General features: G+C 41.9%; 1 protein-coding gene across 1 annotated transcript in view; it reads left to right on the forward strand.

Moving 5' to 3' along the window:
- Nucleotides 1-12,815, forward strand: part of LOC136836305 (golgin subfamily A member 4-like) — a 520,799-nt gene that overhangs the window by 372,652 nt on the left and 135,332 nt on the right. The gene's annotated exons all lie outside the window — the stretch shown is intronic.

Genomic DNA, 12,815 nt, shown 5'->3' on the forward strand with positions numbered 1-12,815 from the left:
GTGGAAGGGGTTTCTCTCCGGTCGGAGCTACTATTTAGCAGGCAGTGTACTTTCTCGTCTTCCTTCGCCGAGAAAAGCATCTCTCTGTTTCAGCAATTAAGGGCTAAAGAGCCGGCCTGGGCCTAGTCCTGTGTCTAAAGGACATAGATCTCTCTTCATCATGGGAGATCTCCATGCTGATGAGAAGCTTTGAAAAGTCTTGCCCCTCCAGGGAACTCAGGTCCCCTGAGTGGGATGTGACGAGATCCCAGTCAGGGGGCCTGTGTTCCCTGGGAGGGCAAGACTTTTCAAAGCTTCTCATCAGCTTGGAGATCTCCCATGATGAATAGAGATCTATGTCCTTTAGATGTAGGACTAGGCCCAGGGCGGCTCTTTAGCCTTTAATTGCTGAAACAGAGAGATGCTTTTCTTGGCAAAGCCTGACTCATGCACCTTATGAGCCTCTACAAGAATCGTCAGACAGGGATCTAACCCTCAGGACTGTATTTCTGTCCTGGAATTGGCAAACAGAGTAGGCAAACTCCATGGTCTTTCTTATAATGTTAAGCACTCAAGGGGATGGGGATTTGTTTCGTTCGAATTTGTCCCAGAATTGGTCACAAAGACTCAGAATCTAGCAGTTTCTGACATCAGATTTGAGCCCTTCTTGATCCCCTCCCTAGAGGACTTTGTAGATAATGAACCAGATGAGATGCTACCAGTTAGAGTGCTGCGGTGTTACCTTAAAAGGACTCAACAGCTCAGGCCTGGGTGTTGAAGACCTTTTGTTAGCACTGGCAAGACCAAGAAAGAGCTGTCTAAGAGCACAATCTCTTTCTGGCTTCGTGAGACTATCAAGTGGGCTTACTCAATGTCAAACAAAGAGGATTCAGGTACATATTGGCCCAGAGCTCACGAAGTCAGGGGCATCGCTCCGTCCCTCGCATTCAAGAAGAACCAGTCGGTACATTAGGTGCTGAGAGCAGGAGTGTGGTTGTGCCAGACGACATTCACCTTTTACTTGAGGGACATTGCCCATAGGTCCTTGGACACCTTTTCCTTGGGTCCTGTGGTGACTGCCCAACAAGTTGTGTAGTTCATCTACTTCCCCTAGCAGGACAGGTAGCATCTGGTTTAAGATGTACGGTTGTAGAAGTGAAAGCGAGTGTGTGACTGGCCTCCTTCCTTTCCCTTTCTCGTAACCTCTCCTCTTTTGGCGGGCAGAGGTTAGGTTTTCAAGCCATTCATGTGCTGGACAGACACAGATGCAGGTGAGTAATAAGTCCATCTATCTTTTCCATTGCTATGATCTAATAGAAGCAAGTCCTACCCTGTCTCTAGCAAGGGGAGAGAGGGACTGGCAATAAAACTAACCCGTTGCTTATTTTTAGCTTCATTGCCTCCGATATAGTGTTCTTCCAAGCCTTTGCCGGAATAATGCTATGGGACTACTTCCTTTGCTCGACATTGCATGACCAGGAAAAGTCCTAGGTAAGGCGAACCTGCAGTTGATTATGAGCCTTACTCAGAACCTCCCACCAATCAGTGAGTGTTCCTATGTAAAGACTGATGGTTTGTATTCATGTAGGAATAAATGACAAATTTTGGAAGTAATTGTATTTTTCGTAACATACAGACCTGAGGTCTTACATACACTGCCCCCCCCCCAACCATTCTGATACCTGGGCTGTTAGGCAAGCGGTTGCACAACTCAGTGAAAGGAGGTGATGAGGGTACCCCTTACCCCTCTCGCCGGTAGTTCTACTACCGAACAACCTTGTTGTGTAGAATAGCCTGCTTCAGCTTGCACTGAAGGTAAGACCTCAGGTTTGTATGTTAGGAAAATTACAAATTACTTCCAAAATTTTCATATTTTAAAAATAATTTTAAAAGGAAGAATCTTATTTTGGAGGTAGTATGTTTTGGTTATAGGCATGCAATAGGTTATCTACAGATTTAAAAAGTTAAATTTAAAAAGGAAAAATCATATTTTGGTGGCAATATGTTTTGGTTATTTCCAGAGGTGCCCCTATTTGGCAAATATGGCAGATTATGAAAAGTTTAAAGATTTGCAAGGGCATGGAGACAAGACAAACATAATTTCACAAAACATTTGAAATCACAAGTATTGTAGGAACTTTTGAAACAGTATCCACACTGATAATAATAATAATAGATTAAATTAGCTCTTCCATGAAATTAGGTGTTATATATAATTATTTACAGTGAATGTTGAAACTTTTAATGACATATTACAACAACAAAAAATTGCTACAGATAAGGCAAAAATAACTCTCTCTACATGAAGTCACTCAGCCCAAGAAAGAATTGTACTTATGACATCCCCACAAGCACTTTTAGGTAAGAAACTTATTTCCAAAAGAATGAGGCAATGCCATTATTATCCTGGTATTTGTGTCTGAAAAAGACCTGAGCAAAGGTAATATCTATAGACCTGATTATGCATAGTTCATGAAAAGAAAATGGTCAGTGCCGGACTATTGTCTTATGTTAAAAATTCTAAGGGTCTAACATTATATCATTCCATCAGTGTGGATCTCAGAATAACTGATGAACAGTAAATTGATTGAATATTAAAAAGTATATTTGAACATTGACAGGTAATGACAGCTGTTTTTGTCAAAATTCAAAGGCATTTGAATTTTTAAAAGGGATTTGATGTTCCATGGAGATACTGTAGTCAATTCTCAAACACCATATAACAGTGATTTCCATAAACTCTTGCCAATATTCAGATAAACTGCTTCACTGATTGTACACTCGGCTAGGAAAGTGAGGATACAGTTTTTTTAAATCTTCGGACATATATTGCTCAATAATGCGACAACTGGCAACTTTAGAAAGGGGAGGAGCTTCAGTCTTATTGTATTTGTTTTTGCTTGACCTCCTATAACTTTCAATCATATTCTACAGTTCTGAAATCACTGATACTTAAATGCAGTAGTAAGCTTTACAGTATTTGTTCAAGATGTAATTTGCAGCGACAGTTCTGAGCAAAATAAACATTTTTTGACATAACCCACCAAGTAACCTTACACAAATGAATTTATGACACCACAATGAACGGAATGCTTGCATAATCAGAAACGCGATCTTCCATAATGAAATCAAAAGTTAAATTTGAGCAATGTCCAACGAAAAACGTGGGGAACAATAAAGGAACAAATGCAATGTTATGATGAGAGAGAGAGAGAGAGAGAGAACTGCTTTTGTGTAAGCCTAGGCCTATATGTAGAACTACTCATTTCATGATTTTTTCTTTTAGAGATTGAGTGATACTATATTTGTATAGGATGTTTTAGCAATGGAGAGAGAGAGAGAAACTATGGCAACGTCAAGAAACATCCAGTTGCTTGTGTTTTCCCGCCGAAGTTCTCGCTCTGTGCTCCTCACATCATAGAAAATGCTCTTGCAGATTTAAATAGATTTGGTCAACCTACCCTAGCTGTCACAACATTTATTGCCATTAATTCCAGCTGACTTTTAATACCGTGAAATTCAAATATGAATGTGTAAAAATTAAAGAAATTATCATTACCTCGTATGATGATGCAACAATAAGCCTGTTTGTAATGGAAAACGAGTAAATATTGCCTTTCTGATAAACAGTACTACACCGAGATATCCACACAATATCTTTTAGATCTCTATGAATGAAGTCATCTGAAAAATTCTGATTACTTCGCAAAACCATGGTGTTTTTAAGTATCTGAACGTTTTTGTTTGGCAGATTTAACATATATGATATAATATGCATCGTATTTTCATATTCTAGGGTAAATTTACTGAGATTATGTGTTTTCTGTAAGAAAAAAATTAAAATTCGTTGAACGAAATCTAATGAAAACTATCCTCACTTTCCTTGCCGAGTGTACATTCCAATACAGTACACACAAACAAAAAAAGGGTTCCTCAAGATAACATTCTTAATGACGGCAGTTACCAAATAGGGTAAAAAATAATGTCCACATGGATGACTTTGCTGTATTTAAACAGCATCCAGTTTGTGACACCTCAATGAATCCTTAATTTAGTCATAGGTAAAGTTGAAACTTGGGCTTCTTTAATAAGATTTCAAATACTTTGTCAAGACAAAAAAGTTATGTTTTATAAAGTGCGGATGAGGGAAGAAGTAACACCCATCAGTGCAGCAATAAAGGTTTTTTGGTCTAATATTTGATTAACGTGTAAAAGGGATGCCTAGTGTCACAGTTTACATGGTGAGTATTTAGTTAAGAATGGTTACTGTAGTAGTGTTAGTAGTAGTACTGTAGCTATATATATATATATATATATATATATATATATATATATATATATATATATATATATATATATATATATATATATATATATATATATATATATATATATATATATATATATATATATATATATATATATATATATATATATATATATATATATATATATATATATACTATATATATATATATATATATTTTATATATATATATATATATATATATATATATTTTATGTATTTCCCAAGTTAGTGGTATTTTACAGGCCAGCAATGGAAACTTTTTTAATTGGCCTTGGAGTTCTGACTTGCGTAAAGGGAAATCGTAAAAAATATAAGAAAAAGGGGATAATTTAGGAGCTGAAGGCTCTACTTCATAAGAAATGTTACGTAAACACTTGGGGTAAATTAAGGAATTATATTTACAAAAGAAAGCATTTAAAGGGAAAATGGATAAGTAAATTGATAAAGGGCTTGCAACACCTGAAGATCCTTCTACTGGAGTCTTGATTAAAGGCAAGGCACAGGCCAAGATGAGTCCACTGCGAATAGGTCCCTCTGCAAGAGAGATTTACACATTACACGCCAGTAAAGGAACAATTTAACACAGAATAAGTCTCGAGTTTGCACTGAGGGTGCCAAAGGCTCGAGGAATGAATGACCACTTTACACTCGAACACAGGACATTGGAAATGGCACTGGATAAACTGGCACAAGGACAGGAGTGAAATGCTGGTACTCCAAACCTTCTAAAGGGCAAACTGTCGTGACTGAAAAGTCTTCACTCGCACTTTACCTTAGGGGAAGTGGGTCTCTGACGAAGAAGGACAAGGGGCGATCACCGACGATGTACACTGTCCCTCGAGGATGACTGGAGTCTGGAGTCGGACGGGGAAATGAATGGTCTCAGCAAATGTACTGCTTGCCTGCGTGTATGGCTGCCCCCCTACGACTGTTACTGCATGGCTTCTCCTCCCACAACTAACTGCTTCTTAACTCCTTCTCTTCCTTTTAAGGCACGCGGCCAGGGGTAAAGGCCGTGTGCAAATGGTGTCACTGGCCAGGTGTTCAATGATTCGGTGGCCTCTTCCCAGGTTTCCTGCGGAGGTAAGACAATTCAGGCAGTTTAATTTGCCTTAAGAAAGGCCGTTTTAAGAAGCTTAGTTGGGCTAAGCTTCTTAAAGGGAGTGGCAGTAAGTCTCCTCTATTTGCCCTTTTTTATCCGTGTCATCTCAATATCTGTTCCAGGTAAAAGAAGGACAGATCGGAATGTTGATAACCGTGCTCTGATTTCTAGGTCAAATACGATCGGCCATGCGGTTCTCAATAAACAGAGGGTAAATTAGGTGGGGAGGGGAGGAGCACTGTGCACGACTTCTTGTAGGTTATAATAGCACCCCATGGAAGATAACATATGAGCCTTCATTCGGGCTTGTATGTTCATATCCAAGAAGTCAGCACAGCTAGTTTACTTTACTCTTCTCCCAGCAAGAAATGGAAAATACTTCCAACACATTAATACTAAACTACTTTAACATGGCCCATTAATTTCTTCAAATTTACGGTATACGTTACTTTGAGATTACGAGGACGAGATAATTTTGAGGCAGGAGACAAAATTTAAGAATTAATTTACATATAAGTTCCTTAATTCTAAATCAACAAGGCATGCGGTTAGTACAATATGCCTTGAGGAGGCTGTGTAAATGATAAAACAGCGTTTATTTTAGTAAATGACATCCCCTTTACGTGATATTGTAATGACGATACATAATTCGCCAACTCGACAGCTGATGGCTGACCCTCACTCTGAAGATTGTGACAGTGGTGGGCGAGCGAGAGTATTCGCGAGTTTTAATTCGATAACTTTAAACCACGCTAATTTTATGCATCTACTGCCCATAACTCGAGTACAGGCTATAAATAGATACTCGCTCAATGTCGTGACGGGATGAGCAGACAAAAGACGAGGGGTCTGGAACAAAACAGAATTCTTAGAAGGAAAGAGAGAAAAAAAAATAACAAAAGGAAAAATTAACAGAATGTTACGAATGAAAACGTGACCGCATACGAAAGGCAGAACACGTCTCTCGGATTTTATGAAGGGGCATTTAAAATCACAAGGGCAGGAGTTTATGACTCGCAATTCATTAAAACAGAAAAATAAATAAATGAGTAAATGATGTTGGCAGAAAAACCAAGGGTAATAGAGTGAGGTATTTATTGTGTTATGCGGGAATTTATCGTCCTTCGCCTATAAATTACGGCCCGGACTATCTCCTCAGCCCCAGGGCTGGAAAAGGGAACCCGAAGGGCATGACTCTTTCAGGAAGAGCTGACACACATGCCCTGTGCCAAGGTAGGGGCGCAAGGGCGTGCCACATCCCACTCTGTTATTCTCAATGATTTATACATTTTGAGGGGAATGGTATCCCATATTTAATTGCCTCTTGTGGTGATAATTTAAGGAAAAGATTAATAGAGGAGGATAAGGGATAGAAGTTCCAGAGGAATGGAAGAAGATAGTGGAGGGCCTTGACATCCTCTTCTGGATTAGAGGTGCCATGACCTTCGAAAGATGAAATGGTGGCACAGGTGCCAGGGGAGCTCTAGAGCTCTTTGTAAACTATCTGGAAACTCCCAGGCCAGTGGTAATTCCGCCGCGAACCTTTCCTACTGGGACAGTCATCCTTGGCCGGGGAAGCGGAGGGCCCGAGACCGGAGGGTGGCATGGAGTGCCACCTGGGCTAACTGCTGCGACAGCTGACGCAGGAGTTTTCCGTGCTAGCTCTACCATGATCCATCTCAGCTCATGTAGTTCATTGGCCAAGTGAGATATGGCAGAATCCTGACCGCAAGGGTATCTGCGGCGGGCAGCGAGAAAGCAGTAACGGTCGGCAAGGGCGAGGACTACTCGCAGGTATCAATGACCAGCTCAGGCACGGGTTGCGAGGCCGCACCTTTAGGAGAACTTCTGCTGTGGTCGAGGGGAACCGTCTCTCTTACCGACACTGGTAGCGGTGCCAGGCCGGGAGAAGAGAGGGGGTCCTGAGTTGAATCCCTTGAATGGAGATTGGGGTTGTGCTCTGGCGCTGGCACCAAGGCAGAGTCAGGCACCATCGGAGGTTTCTTGTGCTCGTCGATCAGGATGGATGGAGCTTGGCACTGCTCGTGCATGCAAGTGGCACTGGCAGGAATTTGGCATCTCCGGGAGGGAGACCTGATTTGTGCCCTGGCGCTGGCACTGAGGCAGGGCCGGGCACTGGAATTGATCGAACCGATCGAGGGGGCCACAGTACATCGTACTCAGGTGGCACTGGTAGGGACTGCACGTCCTCCTGGTACCCAGGGGGCGCCAGTCTTGACTGAGGAAGAAGCAGGGGAGGATTACTTGCACCCGAGGAATGAGTTGGGGAATGTGGACCACTGGATTGTTGCGATTTCTGTGGGGACTGAAAGTCCTGTCCCAGGATGATGTCATAGCCTCCAGGGAGATGGCTTGTTACTGCAAGATTGCTAATTTTTGACTGATGAGGTCTTGTGACTCTCAATGGGACCATAGGGAGCATCATTTTAAATTGATTTTTGATTTACTCCCTCAATCGTGACGAGTTTTCATCTATTGACGGTGGCTCCATAGGGAACTCTGTCCCTTCGTATGAGGGAGATTTGCGCACCTGAGTCATTAAATGCCGTGACTCGGCGCACGGGGTGGCTGCCTCGTGGAGGGGCCACATATATGGGGCCTTCGGCGGGAGGGCCCAATGACTTGGAATGTGCGACAGCGGGAGTATTTGATTTATTATTGTTCGGGCATTTCGCCCATGCGGGAGAATGGCCATAAACCTTGCACGCCGTGCGAAAGGTCTGGCTAAAGTCTTTCCGAGCTGCCCCTGTGGAGGGTGCAGGCGAGTTATTGGGTGGTTTTCCGGGAGAAAGAGGCGCTGCTTTCTTGTTTCGGCACTGCTCAGTTGAGTGCCCTGTCTTTTTGCAATAAGGGCAAGTTACGGGAATTTGATCCTCTGAGGAGGGGCGGGGGATTTATCTTCCGCCCCATGAATCCTTCCTGAGGGTGGTGAGTCTCCCACATGTCTGCTTCTGGCAACACTCGGTGAGTGTTGCTGGGGCTTTTTCCACCACATGAGTGGCGAGGGCAGGAGGGGCGTAGCGCAGGAAATGCTCAAATTTAAATTTTTGAGTGCCTCGGCAGCACTCGTGGCTCCTTCAGACTCGAGCCATTTGGCTAACGCCCGCTCCGAATGGTACGCCCAGTCGGACCAAGTCTGGCCTGCTTCTCTTGGCTGTTCTCTCCAACGTCTCCTCCACCGCTCGGGGGTAATCTCGTACACCTTCGTAACTGCTTGGCGTACGGTTTCCCAGTTTCCCCTATCCTCTGCCGAAAGGGTGTGGTAAGCAACGAGTGCCTTCCCTCCCAGGAATTTGGTGAGAACAAGGAAGAGTTCCGCAGGGGAGAGGTTGCAGCACTCCATGACTCATTCGGCCCTTTCAAGCCATACTTCTGGTTCGGAATCTGTCCAATTTGGCATGAACGAGTGAGCTTGGCTGAGGGCACTCATTCCCGTCGCAGGAGGGGAAGGGGCATTCTGTCGCTCTTAACATCTGGAACTCATGGGCGCGCTGTCGCTCTCGCTCCTCTCTATCCTTATCCTCCCGCTTCTCTTGGTCTATTCGTTCTTTTTCTCATTCTTCCCATTCTCTCTCATCCTGTTTTTCTTGGGCAATTCATTCTTTCTCCTGGGCGATTCTCTCCTTTTCTCGCTCCTGCTGTTCTAGCTCTTCTGATTTCTCTTTGGGCGATTCGCTCTTTTTCTCACTCTTGACGTTCCACCTCTCTTTCGGCCTTGGCATCATCCACTCTCTCTTGAACCCAGTCTCTCAGAGCTTGTCCTGATAGTCCCATGTCCTTTCCAGCGGACATGTAGAATTTGAAGTCCTCGTTTTGTTGGGCTTTGGTATTAGCCATCTTGAAATAATGGTTATATGGACTGGACTCTCTAGCGAATCAAATATGTCTGAGAAGACTCAGGTTGTCTGAAAAGACTCAATTGCAGGAATCTGAAACACTCAGTTGTTCAGACTGCAGGAGAATGGATCTGTCTGAATAAGACAGTTGATCAATAAGTCTGAGGAGACTTTGTTAAAGTTTAATATGTCTCGGAAGACGTAACTGGATTTTATGTCACGCTCGGACTTGGCCGGCTGTAGTGTGAAATTAAGGCGTTGTTTTAACGATCAGTAGAATGACTAATATAATATCTCAAAAGGACTTGATTTTGGGTGTCCCGCAGGAATTAGAAATTCTCGCCTCTTGCGACGTAGAATTTTTTAAGAGCTTCTTAGGACTTGGAACTTGGTTTTCCCTTAGGAATTAGAAATTCTCGCCTCTCGCGACGTAGAATTTTTTTTAGGAGTCTCTTAGGACTTGGAATTTGGTTTTCCCATAGGAATTAGAAATTTCACTTCTTGTGATGTAGAATTTTTTTTAGGAGTCTCTTAGGACTTGGAATTTAGTTGAGAAATTCTCGCCTCGTGCAACGTAGAATTTTGTTTGGTTTGCCCGCAGGACTTGAAAATACGATTTGTCCCTTAGGACTTAGAAATTACTAACGGGATAAAACCCTAAAAAAAAATTTTTTTTTGAGAGTGGCTTCGAATAGGGACAACAAACTACTCGGGAATGAATGAAAAAGAGGGTAAACAAACTACTCGGGAATGAATGAAAAAGAGGGTACACACGCGGGCAGGGGGGCGGGGGGTGAAGGTCGTCTGACCCTCACTGGAGTTATTTTTAGATTCTGTGTGAATGAACCCGTCTATTTATAGACAGTCTGGGACGAGGGGATAACAGTAAAAATGACCCCATAATTTTCCCTAGAAGAGGAGTTCAAATTTCGCTCCTAGCACCTAATTCGAGTTTTTAGCTAAACTAAGAGAAGTATTTCAGCAATGCAAGCTGACTTCATCTTGTTCCACGTGGGAATTTATTCATGCCTAAATAATTCGCTAATCCAAAATGCAAAGTAAAATTTAGCACAGAAGAATTTCTTTCGCACTATTCCTCGAAGCAAAGAATGGTTACCACTGGTTATTTCCTAACTACCTATCCTGAAAGGCATGCATTAATGAATCTAATACGGCGGTCCCTTCTCTCTCAGTGAATACATGCATCCCTGTTCCTTATTCTAAGGCAGTCCGATTGTAAAAAAAAATTTTTTTGCTAAAAGCATGCGAAAGGCTTCGACGCGTCTTAGTATTGGTTAACAGCGGACATAAAACCGAGACATCAAGACATAGTAAAAAGGTTTGGAGAAATTGGTACGCCAGCAGAACCCTGCCTTTGAAATATTAAATTATTCCAGATGGGTTCTGAGCGGTATAAAGAGCGATGAAAAAGCCTGAAAAACACCATTAAAGGAACGTCTTTGACCGACAAATGTACAATTGATTATTTACTATGCCAGCAAGAAGACGAGCAGTCTTATTATGAAGAATAACCCTGCCCCTCGACAGGAACCACTGAAGAAGACCAACGTGGTGTACCGGTACAAATGCCCTTCACGAGGATGTCCTGCGACCTACATCGGAATGACCACCATGCGTCTTTGGCTTGGTTCCTATCCATGGGGGCCATTTTCAACCATGCTAGAGACGCTCACAACCTTCATGTCTGGCGTAGTGATATTATCAGTTGCCTTGAAGTAATAGATCAAGCCCCTGACCACCGAAGACTACGGATACTAGAGGCACTGCATATAGGAGCAGAAAAACTTACCATCAACATTACACAAGAAACATATCTGCTTCCGACAGCGACACGACGCCCTATCACAGCGTCCCCTGACAACATAACTATCAGAATATCCCAGCAAGATGTTGAGAACAGCAGCAACGAACGAGACCCTCCTGAGAACCCCTTGACAGAGGATGACACTAATAAGAGCTATAAATGCACTCCACCACAGGGCGCGTCTAATAACAAACCATAGGGCATCACAGAGCAACCACTACGCTCTGAGATTAAGGCCGAGAAACCGCCAACCAATGGGAGAAGACCATGCCCAGTGACGTCAGCGCTCCGTTGGCCAATCAAAAATCAACACTCTCGACCAATCAAAAGCGGGCCGTAGCTTAGCGGCCGCTGACCGCTGACTTACTCGCGTGCCAGCCCTGGATTCAACAGCTCCACCTGAAGAAGGAGAAGGCCTTCGAAACATAGCCATGATACCCACGATCCCAAGCACTAACTGACCCTACACTGTTTGGACACCTCAATTTCCATTACCTTCGGCACGATATTTTAATACGGTAAACCCTGCAATGAACTTTGGCATTTTACTTAATTCTGTTAGTGAAGAAGAAAAAAGAATAATTAGAAGAGTTGACCGAATAATCTACAAGATTAATGCAACCAAGGCTGCCATCATATTCAACAAAACATGTTTGAAAGAGGGCCTATACCCAAATAATAATAATAATAATAATAATAATAATAATAATAATTATAATAATAATGCTCTAAGATTAAATAATACATAACTCAAAGAAAGAGAGAGAAAGTGGTTTTCTCCCCTCCATTCTGGATGGACCCAGACCTCATTAAAGCAAAGATAGATGCTCAGAATTGATACTATTGAAATATTAAAATTATATTAAAGTACTATTGAAATTATATTAAAATGATATATAAGTGTTTCAGGATGATAGTATTAGCATTTTTGGAGGGTACATTTTATGATTAAATACAGACAGTCCCCGGTTATTGGCGGGGGTTCCGTTCTGATGGCATGGCAATAACCAAAAATTGGCGATTTTCGGTTATCGGTGCCTCTGTTAGGTATGTATTGGCGCCAGTACGCAATAATCGGCACCGATAATTGGAAGTCGTTGCTTATCGGCACCGAAAATCACCGATTTTTGTTGCTAGACAGGCACCGAAAAACTGGATCACCGATAAATGGGGACTGCCTGTAATGATTTACAGTACGTACTAATTTTCAAATATTAATGTTAATTTAATAAGATTAAATAATAACATTAAATACTCTCTCTCTCTCTCTCTCTCTCTCTCTCTCTCTCTCTCTCTCTCTCTCTCTCTCTCTCTCTCTCTCTCTCTCATTTGGATGAGAGAATTATTCCAACATGTATGTTTCTTTTGTATGATAAATAAGTGATCTACCTATAAGTACTAATTTTCAAATATTAATAAGATTAAATAATAATAATCATAATAATAATAATAATAATATATATGATGTAATATTTTCCATGCTTTTTTGTAGTAAATTTTTAACATTTTAAACAAACAAATAGCGATTCCCAGTCTTTTTATCCTCGACTTGAGAAAGGAAGGGGGATGGTAAATGTCAATGTACTTGACAGTTTGACATAATGGTCAGAGGGGAAGAAGTGTTGCCCTCAGTTGCTCATGGATTTCAATCTTTTGATATCTTAATGAGATTTGGCTGGAAGCGTTAGAAGTACGTATGTATATATTTTTAGGGGTACTAATGTTTAAGATGACTTTGAAATA

Source organism: Macrobrachium rosenbergii, chromosome 4 (assembly GCF_040412425.1).
Source record: "Macrobrachium rosenbergii isolate ZJJX-2024 chromosome 4, ASM4041242v1, whole genome shotgun sequence".
Classification (NCBI taxonomy): Eukaryota; Metazoa; Arthropoda; class Malacostraca; order Decapoda; family Palaemonidae; genus Macrobrachium; species Macrobrachium rosenbergii.